Here is a 20039-nt window from a genome sequence, read left to right on the forward strand (position 1 = left end):
AAAATGTTTCTTACAAAATATTTTTGCAGCATTCACTGCGCGAAAGTTGCATAAGCTGGATAGACCTATTTGTTCTTTCTGTGGTGTGTTTTTCAGGTTCTGAGTCATTTATTAAGACAGAAATGAGCCAGAGTTTTAAACTTGCTTTGCTTCTGTATTTTTATGAATACACCCATGTATTGTCTATGTTCTTATAAAATTTTAATTTAATGTTTTATATAATATACAGAGATATACTAAGCGCAACCTCAAGCATGAATAAAAATTAATCCCTTGAGAAAACACAATTTCAATAGACTACTTACTATTAATGAAAATGAAACTAAACATGCACAAAGATGGCGCACAAAGCGTGCTAGTACTGACGACGTTATTACCGGAACAACGCAAAATGGTCTTGGCAGGTCAGATAACGCAAACACCATTATATGCATGACAATATCGGTGAATTACGATATAACTGAGGGAAAACTACCAAGGATGGGGAGGTAGAGAAGATTCCGGATCACCACCACCTTTCATGGTTCTGTTTAGTCTCTGTACCCGACCTCATTTAAGATTTAAGGCCGTAGCATCGTTTGTCTGCACAGACAGCTAGTAGCCTGAGGCCATCCCAAACTATAGGCTAATCCTGAAAACGAAGGGGTCGTCCAGCCAACAACAGTTCCACAAATAACACCTTGGTCCCTTGCCAAAGGGGAAGCTCTAGTCATATCCCTCTTGCCACATCGCTTACCCCACAATTAATACTAGCGCTCGAAAGACGACGTAGCCGGTCATGTTTCTTGAGAATACGTCGTGTAACTAAAGGAATTGTTCTACGCTAAATCCATAGCCCTTCCATTTCCCAGAAACACCAAATTACCTGTGTCGAGGGTTAGAACAAAATGACCTTAGAAATCCAAGAAGCTAGGCAGTGTGCACAAGCCAGAGGTCAATGAGACGTTTGAAAGGAAAATCAACGTCGTTATTGACGAAGTTGTATGAGCCTACTAAGAAGATTTGGAAGTTTTCCAGGCGTAGGATGCACTCTAATCAAAGTATTTTGTTAAGGTAACTGGTGCAGTGTATTTTCCTCTAAAGCCATCCTTCTTAGAGGAAGTAGGTCATTGAGGACAAAATCTTAGCAAATTCCAAGATTTTGGAAGAAGTTGGTTATTGTCGTAAAAATCCTAATTAATTCCATGTATTCTCGCAGTTGAATTACGAGGGTTATTAGTTTAACTACTGTAATTAGTAGTTCAACTGCAGCAAGATTTTAGTCTGGACAGCTGCTGAGGAACCTATTTAAGACTATTACTCAGTACTTTACAAGTGTCTAAACCCGTGCCCCTCTCCCCCAACTTTCCATCTCTGGATCCTTGTTCCGTTTTAGAGAACAGAATTTGCAGGTGGTATCCCTCCAAAGACCTTTTGCTTCCCATGGCTTTCGAAGCGTTGATAATGTTGATAATTACCTTTCAAATATATCAAAATCTCGTATGTCAATAATCCTTTGTGATTTTAACAAATTATCAAAAACATATCAAAGCTGAAGCTTTCTCATTAAAGGCCTAAAACTATAGCTCGTGGTATCGTATTTGCTAAGTATTGTATTATACAATGCATTAGTAATTTGGTGTTGTTTGTTGTTAAACTTTGCAGCTGGAATCAGTTTCTTTTGTAATTAAACAATGCAAAGTGTATGGAGAGAGAGAGAGAGAGAGAGAGAGAGAGAGAGAGAGAGAGAGAGAGAGAGAGAGAGAGAGAGAGAGAGTTTTAATGTTCGGTCCGTTATTAGAATATTAGCCTAGTGCTTTGAAAAGGGAAGAAATATATAATAATTTTCCTCATACACAGTAAAACTTTCATGAGAAATATGGTATTTAATCATGAAATTGCATACATATGTATAATCTCGTAATTAGTTCATTGCCTTGGAAGTTTTCCTTCTTCTTACGTGAATTTCCTACGATTCTTCATCCGAAAGTAAACTTTGCCCCCAACTTCAGCTTCTTTCATTAAGACTATGCTTTGAATATCTAGTGCCTTAAAACCGTTATTAGTTTATAGTTGTATCATTTTTCTCTTCGCCAGGACAATAAATTTTTTTTAAAAACAAGTAAAAATTAGATTAAAGTCGATTAACAACTATTCGAACAGTGACTTTTACTTTTTATAGAGCCATCTTCGACCGACCGGCGACCGTCCAACAGTACCGTGATAGGCGTCTTGGTAAACGGAGTTGATTGGTGCTGAAAGTACCATAATTCGACTGTGTTTGGGACAAACCACCTGGAACAGATATATCGTTTGTTAATTGTATCTATTCTATACAAACACCGACATTGGCGGTAAGTTCAGACATTATATATATATATATATATATATATATATATATATATATATATATATATATATATATATATATATATATATATATATATATAATCTGTTGCACATATCCCATTGTGAGACAACCGCTGACAGAAGTTTCTCCCATGTTTCGAATTCCATTTCATGTGATTGTTTTATTAAAAATTTTACGATAAAGTTGCGTTCTGTAGGAGGGAGCTGAGTGAATGAAATGCTACCAGATAGCATTGCTTTGCTCATACATATATTAATAACATTGCCTTTCCATTAATCATTTTGGTTATTTACTGTAGATTCAAAGTGGTCTTATGCTCTAAGCAATAAGCATTTGGTAATCATTTACTTATCATTAAAATAACCTGCAACTTTCGCAATAAGGTGATTTCAGTGAGAATTAGTAAAGCTTAAGTTTGGTTCTTAAGCAATGATCCACAGTTGCATGTAAAGCGCAGAGGCCTACAGGCGTAAAGGTCAGTTTCAATTATGCATGCTGCGTAGGCTGCTATCGTTCTGATTTATTACTAAACCCTGCTATTTTATCCGGTGTTTACACATTTATAGGACGTAAGGCTTCCCATAGGTCTAGTCATCTCCAAATCTGATGTGCCTTGAACCGATTCAGGAGCTGACTTGAAGCTCACGCCGAACCCGTCCCCCACCCCTCTCTCTCTCTCTCAATTAATCAATGATCGTGTGTAACTGCAGTGGAATAGAAATTTCAAATGTATGTTTTTAGATGCTTATCGTTAGCTGTCCGTTTCTCCTATGTAAAAGGCTTTCCGTTTTATGCGCTAGACCGTGGGATTAAGTGTGAAAGGGGGTAGAAGTGTAGACTCACTCATCGAACAGATATGTGATTGAATGAAAATAAAAGATAGAAAGCCGTGCAGCCGAGAATTTTTTTTTTTCCAGGCCATGTTCAATCTTCTCAATGTCTTTTTCCGTACTAGGCTGGTTTCCTATCTTCAGGCCCTCAGTTCCAGCATTGTGTTTTCCGTCTAGGGCTGCTGCTCGCTGGTAGCAATGATAATAATGCCGTAAATGTTACTGACGAATGAAATTTCTTTTGAAATGCCTCGACGATGAAGTTAACACTGGGCTCCGTATGAATGACCTTTGCTTGAGCTTCACGGATGTACTAGGCCTATACATCCATGATACCAAAAGCTCATGAATACTGTGGCTAATTTTATATGGTTGAATAAAGTTTGCCAATGAAAGATGATCAGATTAAATGGCAGAAAATGGTATCCACTGAAGCTCAAATGCCACTGAATGCCATTATTTTTAAATTTTATTTTACAACGTTTTGTTGTTAATATCCGATACCTTTAACAATGACATTTTCTGTTTACTTTTGCAATCAATGCTATTTTCCAAATATAGTTTTATTGCTCTTAAGATCAAAACATTATGATCATATGTACTTAGTCATTATATATGTATATGTATATTATATAGATAGATTGGTCGATAGATAAATAGATAGATATAAGCATGCCGGAATAACTTCTAATTATTTTTTCAGGATTTAGCTACTAAAAGATGTTGGAAGGACCACAAGTAAGAGAGGTGAATGACTTCTCAATGTTATTACCGTCATCATTTATTTGACCTTCATTTCAAGTTATTACTCGTTGTTATTTGCGCATTGAAGTTTTTTGCTATTTCTCTTTTAATGCTGTTACCTTTTCGCATCTGTTTGCTCGTAAGGGCTAATATTATGCACTGTAGAATTTGGCTTGGGGAGTTCATGGTTTTTGGCTCTTTCCCTGAGTGTCTGTCTGTCATCGTCATCCACTCAAACATCAGTATTACCACAGTTATGTAAAAAGAAAAAATGAAAACAAGCAAAACAAGTAGACTTGAATGAAGTCAAGCCCAGAAAAGGCTACAGCGGAAATATGTAAATACAAAAGAATTTTACTCCTGTTTGTATCCAAGCACAACAGTAAGTTTAGCATTCAGTTTCCCTTTATTAATGCAATGTTTTCATAACTGACCTTCATCGCTTCTACTTTCTTTCTTACTAGTACCATACATTAGATTTCTCTCCTGCTTCTGCTTCTGTTAAGGAGAAGTGCGAATCATGTATGTAAACACACACACAAACATATATATACACATATATATATACACACACATATATATATATATATATATATATATATATATATATATATATATATATATATATATATTTAAATTTTTTTTCAGGAAGGGGAAGATGCGTACACTTCCTCTGAATACTGGCCAGACAGTCCACCACCACCAGATAACTTCTCCTCCTCCTCTCCGCCTCCGCATCCATCATCGTCAGCAGCACACAGTCTTCAACCTGCAGGAGGCTCCTTCCCACCCTCAGAAAGACCCTCGGGAGCCATGGCTGTTCCGGCCTATGGAGACCTTCCCGATGTTGTCTCAGAACCCCCTGACACTTGCCCGGTCTGTCGGGTGAGTTGAACTTTTCTTCTTCTTTTGAGGCTATATTATTGGTCTTACTGCTCATGAAACAAGGCAACATTTAGTACTGGATGAAGGAATCATTCTGTTTTTATACCCACAGGAAGCCAAGACCAAAGATAAGATCCTCTATAACTGCTTGTTTGTCCTGGTTTGCTTGATCCTTGGGATGATGGGGTTTCTTCTAACAAGCATCTATTGTTGTAATCAAGCCACGCGTGACAACTGCCGTAACCAAATGTAGTACTGTTGGGTGGGTAGCTTTTTTGCTCTTTGGCCACCCCCTTTTTTTCTTAATTCTTATTGACTGACAGATTTATCTCAAACTCAGTTTCATCGGTGCAAGTTTGTATTTTTTCATACTTTTTCATGTATTGGTATAACGTTTTGTTTTGTATTGTGTTAATGTACATGTGATACGGCCAACAATATGTGATGTGGCCAGGGAAACTTAATTTTCCTGTGCTGAATGGTATTTTTAATTTCAAAGGCTAAATTAATTTTATTCATGTCATTCAGATGTGAAAGATCAATATTTGTTCAGTTGCTTAGCATGTCTTAGCCTTATCAGCATGCATGACATAGCCTTTCATCAGCAGTATTTGGTATATATTTACAAACTTTCCATTAAGTATTTTTTAAAAATTTTTAGTTCACTCTGTTTTCATTTAAAATAATCAGAAATGTATGATCTGACTTTTTTTTTCTGATGTTTTTGTACTTGTGCATTAAGGCTTATCTCTATTATGCAGTCGTGTCCACGACATTTATTGCAAGGTATTAATTTTTTCAGAGTTTATGCCACGTTTTGATAAGGACTGAATGAAGACCTTTGTTTAATAGATTAGTCTTTTTATTTTGGTAAGATTCCTGTTTTATTTATATGTTTTTGTCTGGAAAAATGCCGACAGACCTGGTTAGGGCTTTTACTCCGTGTTTTACTCTGATCTAAAACCCGCCCCGGCTTCCCTTATTTATTTTAAGATCTTTCTTTGTTCCATCTTCCGGAACAGAGTTTTTGAGTGGCAGCCTCTCCGAATGCCTCCGCTTCCCATGACGTTGGAAGCGTTGATAATGCTGATAACTACCTTTCAAATATATCAAAATCCTGTATGTCAATAAACCTTGTGATTTCAGTAATTAATCAAACCCTATCTCAGAGCAAAAGCCTGCTCAATTTAGTCATAAAACGAAAGCTTGTGACACCGTATTTGCAAAATATCAAATTATACAATGCATCAACAATTTGGTGTTGTCTGTCGTTAAACTCTGCACCAGGAATCAGTGTCCTTTGAAATCAAACAATGCAAGATGGCTGGGGAGAGAAAGAGACAAAGAATGAGACCTCGAATGTTCAGTCTTTGTACTTTGCAAAGTGAAGCCATCCCTGATCATTTTCTCGAATGTAGTAAAACTTTTATGAGATATATTAGCATTCGATCATAAAAATGTATTCATGTGTATAATCTCATTTTTAGAGATTATTTTTAGCAATATACGGCTGCAGATGAAAAGGGTGGAACCAATGTAAATATAACAATATAATATATAATATATATATATATATATATATATATATATATATATATATATATATATATATATATATATATATATATATATATATATATATATATATATATAATAATAATAATAATAATAATAATAATATATAATAATAATAATGTAAATGTAAAAATAGCTTGAATCAACAGCATCTGTTTTTCAAACAATAACTGAAGGCTAAATGAAAATAGAACATATTCCAATGAAGATATAAAAATATGATAGAAAATATATTTCTATGATTTCTGTCAAATAAATTTTGTAAAACTAGATTGCGCACCATGTACCGAAAAGCTTATTTCTAAAAGTTGCACAGATCATACACTTGGATAACGGTAGGCCTACATCGTAAACAGTTTAGTCTTAATACTTGTACAAGATAGACTGACCTATTAAAGCGTAATTATGATAGTTTTCGGCAAGATACACAAAATATTGTCAAAATATGATTAACAAAGTATTCATAAAAATATATTGGAATCATAAATCTCTAAATAAATGATTAAAAAACAAAAGTATCATATCACCTCGTAGGGAGGTAGTGTCGTCAGTGCACCTAGCGTGGTGAACTGTAGGCATTAACTTTGCAGCGTCCTTTCGGCCCCTATAAACACTTTCATTTATCCCTTCAATCACCTAAACCCTCTCTAACAATTGATTCATCAAATTTTCCATTACGCCTTTCAAACCTTCCTACCTTTAAGCGCTGAATGACCTCATAGGTCCCAGTGCTTGGCCTTTGGCCCAAATTCTATAGCCCAGTCACTAGTATCAGAAAAAAGGATACCTTAGTTTAACCAGACCACTGAGCTGATTAACAGCTCTCCTAGGGCTGGCTCGAAGGATTAGATTTATTTTACGTGGCTAAGAACCAATTGGTTACCTAGCAACGGGACCTACAAAAGTAAGTATACCCTAGTTTTACCAGACCACTGAGCTGATTAACAGCTCTACTAGGGCTAGCCCGAAGGGTTAGACTTATTTTACGTGGCTAAGAACCAACTGGTTACTTAGTAACGGGACCTACAGTTTATTGTGGAATCAGAACCACATTATAGTGAGAAATGAATTTCTATCACCAAAAATAAATTCCTCTAACTCTTCATCAGCCGGCCGGAGACTCGAACTCGGGCCTAGCGAGTGCTGGCCCACAGCTCTACCGACTCGCCCAACGAAGAGCTGAACTGGACCTACCGCTTATTGTGGAATCCGAACCACATTATACCGAGAAATGAATCTCTATCACCAGAAATAAATTCCTCTAATTCTTCATTGGCCGGCCGGAGACTCGAACTCGGGACAAGCAGAGTGCTAGCCGAGAACTCTACCGACTCGACCAACGAGGAACTACTAATAGCAGAAGAACACGTGAACGGTTTCTATATAATTGCTGATCTTCCAACACTGGCATCACTGACAAATAGAAAAAAGTTCTTACCATCAGATAATCGCACTTAAGCCAAGAGTTTCGAAACAACATCTATCATAAATATTGCTTTAAATCACAGCTACGAGCATACAGATAATCCAGAGATAACACAGCTTATATGAATACTTATTTTATTATCAATACTATTATACATTTTACTTCATATATATGACTGTCAAGAGTATTGTAGTCATACGGCCGTCGTAAGCATTGCTGGCAAATATATGTATATATATATATATATATATATATAATATATATATATATATATATATATATATATATACATGTATATATATATATATATATATAATATATATATATATATATATATATATATATATATATATATATATATATATATATATATATATATATATATATATATATATATATATATATATATATTATCTGTCAAACGTAAGAGATACATATAACCTTCATTTGGTGACGTACTCTACTCATGTAAAGCAATAATGTTATAAATATCTCTGTTAATCATCTAAATAAAAAATTCAATGAGATATAAAAGTTACAGACATTCCTCTCCACATCAGTTGTCTTGAGTATTCCAGTCAGTGTCGAAAGTTCTAAATGCAAGCAGGCTAAAAGTTCCCGTTCTGTGACAATATCCTAAAGACCCCACCCAAACGCGAGTATTCAAAGTATTCTTAGGAAATATTACCATGAATGCTTTGAATGGTAAGACCCATTCCCAAATGGGTCACATATCTGAAAAATGCGATTATTTTAAATTGCATTGTAAATAACGTCCTAAATATTGCATGTGAAAGTCCACTAAATCCCGCTAAATACGGCTGCACCTAACAGTCCTGTTCCTTAATCATCTCAAAGACTGTAGTCATTAGTTATCCAAAAATACTAAATCGAAATACCAAATGTTAATCGAAAATATGCCTGTCTTAAATTATTGCTCCTAATACTACTTGAAAAATTGGCGGTCCTTGATATGATACAGGTTCTGAAAAAAGAAGGCTAAGAGAAAGTATGTATTATATATCATATAATATATACAGTATATAAATTGTAGTCAAGGGCAGGAATACTCTGGAGATTCACGCTTCCTTTATTGCTTCCTACATTTCGTGATTCATAATCACATCATCAGGGAATTCTATGGAAAATCAAATAAATTAATAAAAGTACTGCACGGCTAAAACTGAATAACGTTAAAACTGGCGTTTTTGATATTTTGATTTTCAAAGAAAATGACCGTTTCAATACTACTGTTTTTAGAAAAAGAGCGTTTACTGGTTTTGGGTCAAACTTTTATAGCTCCTGCTTTTTTAATTTCAAACTTAACTCTGTTCACACTCTCATACACCGTGTTTTAACTCTCACTTCTAGTTGGACCCTTTTTCATGATGAAATCCTTTTCCTGCAACAATACCTTAATAATAATTGCTTTCCAAACAAAACTTTCTATAGAATTCTTTCCAGACTACTGAACAAATCACTTAACCCTAGAGTAAATTTTAATGTCCCTAAACTCCCTATATACGCCGTTTTCCCATTTTTACATGATGATACCTTTAGAAGGGATTTCATTAGGATCGTTCAGAAGTACTTTGGGGCCATTGACATCAAACTCATCCCAAAAAATCCAAAGACAATCGGCTTGCTCTTCAGGTTTAAAGATCGGCTCTGCCCTTTGATGTCGTCTGGTGCTGTTTATGAATATACTTGTCCCAGATGTAGTCTGGGAACATATGTTGGATCTACCAGGCGGCTTCTCAGGATCAGAGCCGACTCTCATAAGGCGGTGAGTTACAGAGCTGGATGCCGACTCTCCAATCCAGAGCTATCCTGTATAAGAAATCATGCCACCAAGTGCAAAACGCATATAAATTATGATGATTTTAAAGTTATTGGCCAAACACAGAACCAACAGAAACTTCAGATACTTGAGTCTTTAAATATTAAACTGAGGGTTCCCTCATTAAACACTCAAACTGCCTCAATTCCATTGTTTATGACATAGCTCATTACTATTTGTACCTCTCATCTTTTTGTTTTGTTTTTCTGTATATATTTTTCTTTTACTGTTGGTGTGGTTCTGTCGTTCGCATTGTAAGGTTAGCGTCTTCTGCTTTTTGTATAAGTATATTACTGTCTTTGTTTGTTTCTCCATTCTTTGAAAATTTTCTTAAAATTAAACAATTTTTTTTTTGTAATTTATTTGGAGGGTTTTGTGATTTTGCTGTTTTTAATGTGCTCTTGTGTAACTATATGTGTCCTTATGTAACGTGATTTTATGCTTTGTATGTATGTATTTAAGTGTGCTCTAGTGTTTGTAATTTTGAACAGCCTTTATATATTTTTAATGACTAATGTTTTAACGTAATTCAATTTTAGCCGTTCAGTACTTTTATTAATTTATTTGATTTTCCATAAAATTCCCTGATGATGTGATTATGAATCACGAAACGTAGGAAGCAATAAAGGAAGTGTGAATCTCCAGAGTATCCCTGCCCTTGACTACAATTTATGTATGTGCATTGAATCCATAGATTTGTGATATATATATATATATATATATATATATATATATATATATATATATATATATATATATATATATATATATATATATATATATATATATTTTGTGTGTGTGCATATGACAGGAGCAAAATTATCACTGCACTGGAACACATCACCGAATGCCCTAAAAAAGAGACATACAGATTAACACAAATAGATAACAAGTAAAATATATGCCGAAGTTTCCTCGGCGCAATCGAGTTTTCTGTGAAGCTTATAATCAAGATTACCGAAAATAGATCTATCTTTCAGTGATCTCGGTATAATGCTGTATGAGCCGCGGCCCATGAAACTCTCAGACGGCCGTGGTGGCCCGTGTTCTTGCGGTGCCAGAGGCACGATATTCGCTAATTTTAACCTTAAATAAAAAAAAAAAGCTACTGAGGCTAGAGGGCTGCAATTTGGGATGTTTGATGACAGGAGGGTGGATGATCAACATAGATTTGCAGCCCTCTAGCCTCAGTAGTTTTTAAGATCTGAGGGCTGACACAAAAAGTGCGGACGGACAGACGAAGCCGTCATAATAGTTGTCTCTTCAGAAAACTAAAAAGTGAAAAATGCGCCGAAGTTTCTTCGGAGCAATCGAGTTTTCTGTACAGCGTATAACCAAGGCCACCGAAAATAGATCTATCTTCCGGTGGTCTCGGTATAATGCTACATGAGCCGCAGCCCATGAAACTTTAACCACATCCCGGTGGTGGCCTGGCCTAATGGCTAACTTTAACCTCAAATAAAACAAGTAAAAAATGCGCCGAAGTTTCTTCGGCGCAATCGAGTTTTCTGTACAGCGCATAATCAAGGACACTGAAAATAGATCTATCTTTCGGTGGTCTCGGTATAATGCTGTATGAGCCGCGTCCCATGAATCTTTAACCACGGCCTGGTGGTGGCCTATCCTATATCGTTGCCAGAAGTAAGATTATCGCTAATCTTTAACCTTAAATGATGTCAAATCTACTGAGGTTAGAGGGCTGCAATTTGGTATGTTTGATGATTGGAGGGTGGATGATCAACATTCCAATTTGTAGCCCTCTAGCCTCGGTAGTTTTTAAGATCTGAGGGAGGACAGAAAAAGCGTCGACGGACAGACAAAACCAGAAAAATAGTTTTCTTTGACAGAAAACTAAAAAGGCATCAATTGCACGTAACATATATTAATGAAAACATTTGAGTTGGTTTTCCACACAGGTTTTCTGGTTTTTATTTGGCGGCTATAATAGTAGAGCCTTTCTGATACAGATGTCTCTTTGGCAGTCATGTTTTCCCCTCAAGGTCTCGCGCCGCTGGTAATTTCAGGACTCCATCTTCGGAATTGTCTAAGTTATTCAAGGTCAAAGTCTGGATAAGCATAAGAATAATATATGACGAAGCGAGCTTCATATCGAGTTGAGGACATGATAAACAAAAGTAAAGTATGCAAGCTTGTGCCCCCCGACAAGAGAACACATCTGAACCCCGTGGAAGGCCCAGGTGCTCATGCTTTAGCGCAGCGGCCATATTAACATCCTGTGGAAACCTTTAGTACTGAGAATGTAGTATAGAGCCTATAGCACATAAGCCATGGCCGAAATGAATGGAATGGAATATAGAGTTTAGGCCAAAGGCCAAGCACTGGGACCCATGAGGTCATTCAGCGCTGGAAAGGAAACTGAGAGTAGGGAGGTTTGAAAGGTGTAACAGGAGAAAACCTCGCAGTTGCTCTATGAAATAATTGTTAAAAGAGGGTGGACAGCAAGATGGAAAAAAATAATATGAATAGAGGTACAGTATAAGAATGAAAGGGGTTGCAGCTATGGGCCGAAGGGACGCTGCAAGGAACATTTAGTAATGCCTACAGTGCACCCCGTGAAGTGCATTAACGGTACTAACACCCCTACGGGAGGCCCAACTGAAGGTTCGAGAACACTGGTTATAAATTCATTACCCAGAGTTAGGCAGAAAACTAGGCAAACACAAAGCGGCACCGACGACGACACCAAGATCAATTAAGCGGAACATTAGGAAAAGGATAGGATGCTGATCATGCACAAGTGCTCTTGTGTTCTCCAACAAATCTTCCAGGCGGCATTTGTGCACCAGAACCTCGAACGCGTCTGAAGGTCGTTCGCGCTGACTGCACACAGACCGATTAATCAAGGTGTCAACCGTGTCAGTTTCGCAATTGCTTCAGTCTCGCAAGACCTGCAAGGCGGAAGAACGAGACTTGATTAACGTAATTATCGCTGTGGGATGGGATGTGGAGGGATGCTGATTGGGACGGGAGTATCGCCCCCAAAACTTCGCCTTTGAGATCGAATGACCAAGAATACGAAGCCCTCAAAATGACCAAAGGATCACAAAGGCACTGGGAAACTTTTGGTATCAAAGAGAAACTTCAAATACTCATGGTGGCGGTAAAGGATAAGGGAACAAGAAAACGAATCAATTGTCTCATTACGTGGACGTCAAGGACGCTTTCAAAGGCACCGGCATTGTTTGAAGAAATGTCGACAACTACATATTTACATTAATAATTTCTTACATTATTTATCATACGTTCTTGTGTCGTTAGGTATTTTGTAATAATAATAATAATAATAATAATAATAATAATAATAATAATAATAATAATAATAATAATAATAATAATAATAATAATAATGTTATGGAACCAAATACTTTTGAGTGAAGACTAATTGAACATATTTACACAAGAAAATGCATTAAATTTCATTCTTGTTTGCAGCCTCGTACAAGCTAGCACACTTATATATATGTCTATACACTGTATATATATATATATATATATATATATATATATATATATATATATATATAGATAGATATGTATATGTATATATATATATGTGTGTATATATATATACATATATATATATATATATATATATATATATATATATATATATATATATATATATATATATATATATATATATATATATATATATATATATATATATATATATATATATATATATATATATATATATATCATCATATTTATTTTCAATGCCGATTTCGCGATTCCAAGTGACAAAACTATAAAATATAATATAATTTGCGAACATCAATAACAAATATCTACAGGTACAGTAAAAGGTAAGACAAATAAATATAAAAACAGAGTAGAAATAAAAACAATTTCACTGAGGACGATTGAGTGTGTGTTGTCCCACTCTGTTTTTACTTATTTAAAAAGCGGATCTTTTAGTGAACTCCTTTTACTTATTGGAATGTGTTTGTTTTTAAATATTTTACTACTGTTGTCATTGCATTAATTTTTAATTTATTGATGTTCGCAAATTATATTATATTTTATAGCCTTGAAAATGCGACTTGAAAGCCAACAGTGTCCCAGAAACAATATTCTACAGTTAAAAAGGTAAGACAAAAAATATATAGAAATAACTAACTTGTAAAGAATACCTTCACAAAGCCAACAGTGTCCCAGAAACAATATTCGTTCCTAACTTCTACAAAGAGAGAGAGAGAGAGAGAGAGAGAGAGAGAGAGAGAGAGAGAGAGAGAGAGAGAGAATGTAACAAAATTTTCACTGACGGAGTTAGGGAAAATTACAGTTTTTTTTTTTTATTCTCATTTTATGACAGCATTTCTGAACCTCTTATGGAGGAGAATCTTTCCAGTTTAAAGTTCTCTCTCTCTCTCTCTCTCTCTCTCTCATTTCACAAGCCATGAGACACTCCATTGCAACAAAACCCATTCAACACGAATGGTGTATTAACCAAGAGCAATTTTGTTCGTCAACTACTGAGCCGAAGTGGGATCATGATTCAGGCAAAATGCTGAAACAGGGACTGTATTGTCTTTCTTTTCTGCATTTCAAGAGAATGTTGCAGCTTATTATAAGTTCTTGGGACCTTGTAATAAGGCTCCCTCTCTCTCTCTCTCTCTCTCTCTCTCATATTTCTTTTTTTAATTCCACAGTATATTCACTGCCCTAGACCAGCAACCGTTTCTCTCTCTCTCTCTCTCTCTCTCTCTCTCTCTCTCTCTCTCTCTCTCTCTCTCTCTCTCTCTCTCTTTCGTCAAGGCATATCAAGTTCATTCCCACGTTTAGGTATTTTTTTCTTATACAGATTGCAACACGCAAGTATAAAAGCCTAAAGACTGTCAGTGGAAAAGAATCAACTTGAAAGATATTAATCTCCTGGAAGTACGTCATCATGGTAATGAGAGTAATATCTTTCAAGTTGATTCTTTTCCACTGACAGTCTTTAGGCTTTTATACTTGCGTGTTGCAATCTGTATACGAAAAAAATACCTAAACGTGGGAATGAACTTAATGTGCCTTGACGAGAGAGAGAGAGAGAGAGAGAGAGAGAGAGAGAGAGAGAGAGAGAGAGAGAGAGAGAGAGAATTTTATAATTTATACATACATACACAAATGGAACATTACAACTGTATACAAAAATTTATTCAGCTGATCGTATTCTGCAATTTTCGCTCATAGAATTATCCTTGATAGCTGTCGTTGTTTCTACACGCTAACTTCCCGGACTTTTCAGTGGAAATTTTGCCTCCACTTCATTTTTTCTTTGGTGAATCCTTGAATTGGTATAACTGACACTTGACTGATTCTGTTTCACCAACTTTTCTTCCCTACACGCAAGTTCGAATTTGTGAATTTCAACACCCAACCATAAACCAGAAACAATTTGGGTTCTGTCTTTCCCTATTATAATTGCGTTTCTCTCTCTCTCTCTCTCTCTCTCTCTCTCTCTCTCTCTCTCTCTCTCTCTCCTATTCACTTCGCTTACTTTCTTATTTCAATTTCCGCGGCAGGTTACTTTTACCTTTTGTTTATATACTTCTTCATCTTACAAGACACTGTAGAGCAAATATGCAAAACCAGGTCATCAATACAAAATCAACGATGCACACGGAAAGGTCATCAATTAAGCAAATAAATTACGAAGTCCAAATCACTGTCCCTAAAATCGATAGTCAAGTCAACAGTAACAGTAACATTTCGTCGTAATTTTTGAACATGAAAGTAATACACCAAATTAGTGATGGCGCCCAGGGAAATCTCATCCAAACTTATCTAAATAAAAATAAAGTATCCGATTATTCCAATTACACTCAACAGTCAGCCCCAGTTAATAGACTATTATTTTCGTGATCACGTGAAACGAATCCAATTATTTACGATAACAGAGTTAACAGGAGCCCTCGAAAAAATTCTAAATTAAATTCGGAGCCCCTAAAGCCACCTAACCGCGTAGAGAGCTATTTCTGTTCTCAGCTGTTGCAAAGATTCTGCTTTTATAATGCTTCGGTTCATTTGAACGAAATGTTAAATCCTGGGGAGTAAAGCATTCATTCTGCGATACAATGAATAATGGTATGGTTCAAGTATTCAGAAAATTATGACCAAAGATTTTGGGGGATACAGGAAACCAAAGAAACACAAGTGGGAATTATTAAATCAAAACTTATGACTGCTCTCTCTCTCTCTCTCTCTCTCTCTCTCTCTCTCTCTCTCTCTCTCTCTCTCTCTCTCTCTCTCTCTATCTCTCTGCCATACACACCCACACTTTTCAGTATTTCCTAACTGTCATATTTTCCAACGTTTGTATAATCAAGTTGCTAATTGACCTCATAAATTGACCATGCGAATAAGCTCAAGACAGGAATTTCTTTGATGTGAACCAGTATTAATATGACTACATCAGTTATTGAGTACATCAACTCTCTCTCTCTCTCTCTCTCTCTCTCTGCCCATGTCTCTGTCTCTGTCTCTGTCTCTCATACACACCCATCCATTTAAATATTTCCGGACAGTGTCGTATTTTTTAAAATTTGTAGTATCAGGTCCATAAGTGACCCCATAATTTGATCATGTGAATAAGTGGTAAAAAACGGAATTTCTATAAAGTAAACCAGGAGAAATCAGAATACATTAGTTATTAGAGTACATAAATTACATGTGATTTTTAGCGGATTTCCACAAGGCTGTGCTTATTTAACCATCGATTTCTTCATTGTTTGTAAATATCCATCTCAAGTGGCCACTGGGACCCATTTACTGCTGGGTCGATTGGTGGCAGTAGACCAGGCGTAAACCACATTCCTTACAACTTTCTCAGGGATCTAGTGTATATCACACACTCATATTGTAGTATGAAGAAACAAGCGCGCAACTACGGAAAAGGCTGGATTTAATTAAGAACCCACTACTCTGAGAATGAATTCTGCGGTGCTAGGAAACAAGAATAATAAGAAAAGAATACTGTAAGTAAATTTACATAACATTACGAATGGAGGGTCCCGTACTTAATTTGTATAAGAATAAATTGCAATATAACTGTTCCTAGTCCAGCAAGCCTTCATTGAGGCTGCCATAAACCTTACAGATAGGATGCGGGGAGTCTTTCTGGCGATTCTTTTGATTTGACGGAGCTTTCGTGGAAAACATTTCTTAGATATCGCGCCGCGCCGAGACGGGCTCAGTTGTGTTAGATATTGCACAGTAAATGCGATTAAATGGATTACTATTTCGTTACCATTGACATATTAAGACTATTATTATTAAAAAGTCACGAAATCAAATCGCAAATACATTTTTCATTCTGAAAACGCCAAGGGAAATCATTCACTGGAGGAAATCCTTCTTCACAACGGCACTTACCAACGTAGAAAGGTCTTGGATACTGATTGCCTATACAATCCTGAGCTAAAGAAATGATCAGGAATACTATTTACCTGTCGTCTTTTATTTATATTACACAAACAGGAAATGAAATTAGAATGTGGAGACCGTTAAATTAATTAACTAAGAAATGGACATGCAAACCATGTACATTATATTGCAGGCTGATCTATTTTAGAGGATCGAGTAACTCAGGAAGGAAACCCGGTAAACATACAATCTATACAGACGCCCTTAAAAGATTGCCATATATATCCAAAAGCCGTAATGAAAAACCACTAAAAGAACGAGATGCAAGTGCAGCTCAAACGAGAATATAACTCGGTCTCACCGGCATCCTGTACAATAAGACATGAACTTGAAAAACTAGTAATCAAACCTGAATCACAGCAATCTTTCGGCGTTTGACTGTTGAAGGGGCTGGATTAGGAGGCTTTAACCATTTTTTACCCTACATCTAGCAAATTTTAACACAAGGTTTATTTTTTCATTTTGTCATTCGTAAGCAGCATTAATGATCAATGAAATACGAGAATGCCGTGAAATGCTAAAGCAAGCTTCCACTGAATAGAAAGCCTACATATGATACAGAGAAATAAGCAAAAAAAAAAAAAAAAAAAATTTAAATACGATGAATAAATAAAAAGGTTAAACGAATCGTTATGCCGTAAAATATTTACAATAAACAACATTCTGTGACAACCATTCCCATGGCGAACAAAAAGCTTATTGTTGTTAAAACACGAACCCAGGCACATACATACACGCATACATACATAAAAAAATGCTCATCCACCAGCTTTACGGATAATCACTGACTTAATTCGGGAGAAGGGAAGATGAAAGACCACACGCTGATTACCTTAGGGGTATCCTGATTCAGCTTCGCCAATTACGATTTTTAAGTCTTTTCTTCTTGAAGGAACGCGGATGACATTTAACTTTATTAATACATGGATCATATCACCCGAGTCTCAAGTGCATCAAAAGCCATGAATATGTAAAATTCTTGTTAAAATGTTTATTTACCAACAATCAAGAAGAAAATTCTACATTTAAATACACACTTTTTTTGTAAATCCGCTAAAAACTAGTAGGGACTGTTGTATTTTAGTTCAAACCGATTCACTTCACAAACTCAGTTTCATGTTAAATGGATTCTTATTGTAATTTTAGGAGGCTATCTTCGTAAAGAAAAAATTGAAAAATAAGGCACATTCAAGAAATATCTAAGAGTCTGTGTGTGTGTGAGAGAGAGAGAGAGAGAGAGAGAGAGAGAGAGAGAGAGAGAGAGAGAGAGAGAGAGAGTAAATATACTATAATAAGGGAAAGTCTACATTTGATTGTCATACCTTGACTTCAAGCATAAATGAAGTGAACCACATAATTTCAGGTTATAGAAAAACAACTGAATACTACCCCTCAATAAGGAGGACCTCTATGTTTTCCTAACTTACGTTTTAACCAAATAATATCTATATATCACCAAAAAATCCAATCAAATCTGTAAAAACAATCATATGGGTGACGTGTTCTTCTTCCGCTAAAAATGACGGCAACATTTCAATAACATTCCTATTGCAAGGTGCTTATATCAAGAACATCATGCCGTTCTGTATGTTCTTGATGAAGGTTCTGGAACACTGAAACATGGAGTCATTCCCCAACAGACTCTGTGTTATACACAGACAATAAATATGTGACTCTACATAGCATTTGAGATAATCGGATTCTGAGGACTCCTCCAACTATACTCCAGATACTAAAGACAGGAAGTGATGATGAGCCCCGCTTTGAAAGCTTCCCTGTTTAATTCACTCAAGCTTCAGATCATCTTCCACAAGCAGCAGACTTGTGTAATTATAATGATAATGCTTAAGACAAGGGCCAACTTAATCTTCTTATGCATGGGGGCTTTGTTCGTCTTTTTACATTGTTCTCAAAGCTCCCTCTTCACTGAATGCCTTAAGTCTTTTTCATGTTATCATTAAGCTTGAATATCGTTTGGTTGGTTTGTGTGTCTTTTGCATTATTTCTATCTTGCACGGATTTCTCTGCTTCCTGGATGTAAATGCCCTTCCTTTGCAATCTCTTGTCCACACCACCTATCCAGCCCTTTTGAGGTCTTTAACTCCTTCCTCTATCCTAAAACATTCGAGCTGTACACTCTCTTCGCCAGGATATTGCTATCCATTCTTTCTACCTAACCAAACATCTCAAACTTCCTTCAGTGGAATGCAACATCCACATTTCACTTTTATAAAGGAGATTTGGTCGAACAATCCTTTCCTAATTACATTCCTTCATTGTCTTTAATGAGCACTCTAAAGCCTCTTCTCGATATTTAGCACACACTCTGTTGTCTGTCCCCTTTCATCTATTCTGTGACCATCCTCTTCTTTCATCCTGTAACTGTCTATCATAATTACTCAAAAATCCCCAAATTTGAATGAGCCGCTACTATTCTTCATCAGACCGTATTAACATTCATTGTTCAATTTTCCTTATCTCCATTAACCCACATATCAATGCTCTTACTAACATTTGCTCTCGAGTTGCTCCTCTTGCAATTACTTTTAAACTCTCTCACTATTTTCTGCGTTTTCCATTAACTATCCCTGACCAGTACCATATCATCTGCAGTTATCAGCCGTTGTACACTCATGAACAACTCAGTCTTGTTCTACAGCTTTGTAGCGTTATATTTCCATTCACAGACTTCATAATAATCCAAGAACTATGAAACTCTTGTCTTAGAGCCATCTTACACCAGACCTGTCAATATCCCACTAGAATATTCTGTCGTACGTTTCGCTTCCGTCATAAAATCTTTTAATCCAGTTCAGCATCTTATCTTTCCACATTTACTCTCTATTGATTCGGTCATGCGAGTTTCTTGGTCTAAAAGAGGCTTTTCCCTTTTCTTTCAAACTTCATACATAAATTTATCACAAAAAACGATTTAATTACAAACATTTTCTTTGTTTA

The 20039-nt window shown here is 35.9% G+C and overlaps 1 long non-coding RNA gene across 1 annotated transcript; it reads left to right on the forward strand.

Moving 5' to 3' along the window:
* Positions 1–2190: 2190 nt before the first annotated feature.
* On the forward strand, positions 2191–5660 carry LOC136841682 (uncharacterized). The gene is made up of 4 exons (XR_010854063.1): positions 2191–2333; positions 3884–3927; positions 4573–4809; positions 4922–5660. It is a non-coding gene; the product is annotated as an uncharacterized lncRNA (long non-coding RNA).
* The last annotated feature ends 14379 nt before the right edge of the window (positions 5661–20039 follow it).

Source organism: Macrobrachium rosenbergii, chromosome 9 (assembly GCF_040412425.1).
Source record: "Macrobrachium rosenbergii isolate ZJJX-2024 chromosome 9, ASM4041242v1, whole genome shotgun sequence".
Taxonomy (NCBI): domain Eukaryota; kingdom Metazoa; phylum Arthropoda; class Malacostraca; order Decapoda; family Palaemonidae; genus Macrobrachium; species Macrobrachium rosenbergii.